Source organism: Bos grunniens, chromosome 24 (genome assembly GCF_055505025.1).
Source record: "Bos grunniens cultivar Pamir isolate PY7600 chromosome 24, Bosgru_T2T1.0, whole genome shotgun sequence".
NCBI classification, from domain to species: domain Eukaryota; kingdom Metazoa; phylum Chordata; class Mammalia; order Artiodactyla; family Bovidae; genus Bos; species Bos grunniens.
The window spans coordinates 1,815,570-1,820,584 of NC_141188.1; the positions used below are offsets into that span (position 1 = coordinate 1,815,570).

Below are 5,015 nucleotides of genomic sequence, written 5' to 3' on the forward strand. Positions count from 1 at the left end.
GATTTTAGACCATTCTTCCCAGATCCAAAGATAAGCTAAATTGTTTAATCCATATGAGAACATCATTTGGGAGATAAGAAATAGTTTTAAGTCAGACAGAAGAAAACTGAAAAGCTACCAAAATAAAAGAAACAAGACAGTAGTTCTCAATTACAAGCAATTATGCACCTTCTCTCCCCTCCCAAGTGTACACATGACAATATCTGGAGACCTTTTTTTTGCTACAATGGAGAGACCAGGGGAAGGGTAATGCTGTCATAGAGGCCAGAGATGCTGCTGTATGTGGTACCTTGAACAGTGCAGGTACTCATAAAAAAGAATAAATCAGCACAAAATATCAATAGGGCTGAGTTTGAGAAACTCTGAGAAAGGTCACTAGTAAAGAATTTTATAATAGTGAGAATTGATTTAGAAAGACTGCCTTCTGACTGATCCTTAAATCCTTGAATATCTGAACATACAGGACCTTCAAGAGTCCTGCTATGTGGGACCTCTAACCTTTGATGCTGAAACATCTAAAGCCAGTTGGTTCTAGGGATGTAAAACAGAGATGACCTTACCAGATATAATAGTCTGAGCAAGAAGTCTTCATTATTTGCTGGAGGGAATTTCTGGCAGGCAAGACCCTATTGTTCTAAAACAAGGAAGTTCCAAGTGGAATGTACTGTTCACTATAACATTCTAAATTCTTCTAGATATAAGGTTGACAGATTTAGCAAGCAAAAATACAGAATGGTAAATTTAATTTGAACTTCTGATAAACAATGAATGTTTAGTATGAAAACCTCCATAGAATACTTGGGATGCATTTATAGCAATAATTCATTATCTACTAGAGATTTACATGTAACTGGGCTTCCTATCTGTGTGCCAGTTTAAGAAATCCCATCTTTTTTATTTTTTCTATATTAAGAACTCCTTTATTTTAAGTGTCACTGGAGTGTGGAGAATCTCAATCTTCATCCATGCTTCTGACAACTTGAGTATTCTAGGTGCCTAAGGAAGAGAGAATCATCTAGACAAGTGTCAATATTTAGGACTTTTAATCATATTTCTAAAAAAGGCTTTCCCTAACATCCATTCTTTATGTTCCATCTTTACACAGATCAGAAGATATCTGCAGCTCACACATAAATATTGGACTAACTTTTATAGCTTTATAGCATGGAATTTGTCTTTAAAGTGGCCCAAAAAAATTAGCAAAATGAGGGGTGAAATGTGATCTTTACAAAGTAGAAATGCTCATATCTCAATCTGTAATGTGAGTCACAGTTTGGTATAGAAATGCGTATGTCACTGGGAATTAAGGAATATGGGCTGTAGCTGTAGTTGAGCATCAACGCCTGTATGTCACTAGGCAAGTCATAGCTTCTTCAAGTTTCTGTTGCTCACATTTAAAGAAAGGCCACTCAATAGGTATTATTTCCCGAAAGCTGTAAATCATTATTTAATTTGCTAGCTGACCTTTTCAGTCAAAAAAAGAGGGATGATGATTAAAGTGCTAATCAGATATTTAAAATATGAGCATAAGTAAGTACAGGTTTCCTGGCGGCTTAATGGTAAAGGATCCACCTGCCAATGCAGAAGACATGGGTTTGATCCCTGGGTGAGGAAGATCCCCTGAAGAAGGAAATGGAAACCCACTCTAGAAGTCTTGCCTGGAAATTCCATGGATATAGGAGTCTGGTGGGCTGCAGTCCATGGGGTCGCAGAGTCAGACATGACTTATCAATTAAACAACAATAAGTAAGTTGTTATTACTTACCACACAGACTAATCTTTGTTTACATCACAAATATGCACATATTTTATGTAAAACTTATTTCTGATTATAGAAGTTATTTCAAGTGTTTTCATTTTTTATTAATAACTGTATCAGCTAAAATTATTTCATTTTGCAGAATTCAAGGAGTTCAGTATTAGAATGTCTCACATGAGGGTTTGATTACATGTTACAAACAAAATTGCTTGATTTATAATTATAACATTTGTGTGTCATGAAAAATAGATGGGGAAACAGTGGAAACAGTGTCAGACTTTATTTTTGGGGGCTCCAAAATCACTGCAGATGGTGACTGCAGCCATGAAATTAAAAGACACTTACTCCTTGGAAGGAAAGTTATGACCAACCTAGATAGCATATTCAAAAGCAGAGACATTACTTTGCCAACAAAGGTCCGTCTAGTCAAGGCTATGGTTTTTCCTGTGGTCATGTATGGATGTGAGAGTTGGACTGTGAAGAAGGCTGAGCGCCGAAGAACTGATGCTTTTGAATTGTGGTGTTGGAGAAGACTCTTTTTTTTTTTTTACTTTTTAAATCAAAGATATTTTTATTTTCAGTATACTGTACATTAACTCTTCTTTTTTCCATACTAAACATTAGTTACAAAATGAACGAGAAAATGATCCAACTCATATACCGTTAATGGAAGAAGTATCTACATGGAATAGTAGGATTTTGAAGAGGACGGCTATTACAGTATGTGGATTTGGGTTTCTTCTTTTCATCTGCAAGCTAGCTTTTCAGAGAAAATAACCCTAATATTTGTTTTGAATAATGTATGTGTTCCTTATTCAAATTACCTAAAAATGTTGCTTTTAACTATTTGTGACACACTGTAACTATAGAGCAGAATGCTTTTCTTTAAAAAGTGGTTTGTCAGTTTGAATTGAAAATATAATTTGTTATATTTTTATGTTAATTTTGATCAAGCAGTAAATTATGTGATTTTTAAGATTGATCCTATCCTATGTAAATCACATTCAAAATAAAAGTTTTATCTAATATTCTTTGACATTTAAAAAAGTATGTTCATTTGTCACAGTAAATCTACAGAATTTGTAAAGTGTTGTGCTTTGGGCTTTCCACACTACTCTAAATTTTCTGCTTTTTAAAATTTACATTTAAAATATTTTTCCTGTTTTTAATAAATGATTAAAATTTTTCACATTTTATCTATACTCTGCATTCTCTAAAATATTCTCAAATTAATAATTTCTACATAATGATATATAACTAAAAAAAACTAAATAAGAAAGTCCTTACTACATAATAATGGAAAGGGAAGACACAGACTAATAGAAAGCTACTGTTTATGAACACTTTACAAATTCTGGAGAAGACTCTTGAGAGTCCCTTGGACTGCAAGGAGATCCAACCAGTCCATTCTGAAGGAGATCAGCCCTGGGATTTCTTTGGAAGGAATGATGCTGAAGCTGAAACTCCAGTACTTTGGCCACCTCATGTGAAGAGTTGACTCATTGGAAAAGACTCTGATGCTGGGAGGGATCGGGGGCAGAAGGAGAAGGGGACGACAGAGGATGAGATGGCTGGATGGCATCACTGACTTGATGGACATGAGTCTGGGTGAACTCCAGGAGTTGGTGATGGACAGAGAGGCCTGGCATGCTGCAATTCATGGGGTCGCAAAGAGTCGGACACGACTGAGGGACTGAACTGAACTGAACTGAACTGAAAATTATATTTCAGAACTTGAACAGAATGAAGTTTTAAATTCTTGAGGAAAAAAATTAACAAGTAATTCTTTTCTGAAGCTGTAGCTATTTTTGCCTTGGATGATGAACCCCTATCAGGATTATGCTGCTGCTGCTAAGTCGCTTCAGTCGTGTCCAACTCTGTGCGACCACGTAGATGGCAGCCCACCAGGCTCCCCCGTTCCTGGGATTCTCCAGGCAAGAATACTGGAGTGGGTTGCCATTTCCTTCTCCAATGCATGAAAGTGAAAAGAGAAAGTGAAGTCGCTCAGTCGTGTCCGACTCTTAGCAACCCCATGGACTGCAGCCTATCAGGCTCCTCCATCCATGGGATTTTCCAGGCAAGAGTACTGGAGTGGGGTGCCATTGCCTTCTCCAATCAGGATTATAACACAAATTCATTTTGGCTCATTTCATATCCCCTCTGCACAGGGCACAGGTAAGCATGATTTATGTGTCAGTCACTCTCCTAATATATTATTTCCAAGACAGATGTTCAGATCCGTCCATCAGGAAGCATGTCTTGACCAAGAGAAATATAACCGTTGGGGCCACATTCACCCTCTTGGGTTTCTCAGACTCCCCAGAACTGCAAGCCCCCCCTCTTCCTGGTATTTCTGGCCATCTACAACTTCAGCATAGCAGAGAACATTGGGATGATGATCATCATCAAAGTTAACCCCAAACTGCGCACCCCCGTGTACTTTTTTCTCAGCCACGTCTCATTTGTGGATTTCTGCTATTCTTCCATCATTGCCCCCAAGACGCTGGTGAACCTACTTGAGAAGACAGAACCACTTCATTTGGGGGATGTATGGTGCACTTCTTTCTCGTTTGCACCTTTGTGCTGACTGAATTAATTCTGTTTGCTGTGATGGCCTATGACTGCTTCGTGGCTATTTGCAACCCTCTGCTCTACACAGTCGTCATGTCCCAGAGACTCTGTGCCATGTTAGTGGTCATGTCATATGCATGGGGGTGGGGGGTGGCTTGCTCCTTGACTCTCACGTGTTCTGCTGGCAAATTATCTTTTCACAGAATCAACACAATCAATCACTTCTTCTGTGAGCTTTCTTCCTTGATTTCCCTCTCTTATTCTGATTCTTATCTCAGCCAGCTGCTGCTTTTCCCTGTTGCCGCCTTTAATGAGGTGATCACGTTGCTCGTCATTCTCACGTCTTGCATGTTCATTGTTGTCACCACCTTGAAGACACAATCAGCTGGTGGTCGTCGCAAAGCCTTCTCCACCAGCACCTCCCGCCTGACCGCCATCCGCATCTTCCCCGGCGCCATCCTCTTCCTCTACTCTGTGCCCAACTCCACACCCTCCAGGCACACAAAGTGGCGTCTGTGTTTTACACGGTGGTCATCCCCACGTTGAGTCCCCTGATCTACAGTCTGAGAAATAAGAATGTCAAGGACACAGTCTGCAAACTACTGAAAACAAAATTGTTTTCACATTGAAGGCATGGAACTGCTAAATATTTACTTTGATTATTAAAGAACACTTTTCTGATTTT

The 5,015-nt window shown here is 38.8% G+C and overlaps 1 pseudogene; it reads left to right on the top strand.

Annotated features, from left to right (window-relative positions):
* The first annotated feature begins 3,940 nt into the window (after window positions 1–3,940).
* On the top strand, window positions 3,941–5,015 carry LOC147345806 (olfactory receptor 5D18-like; annotated as a pseudogene).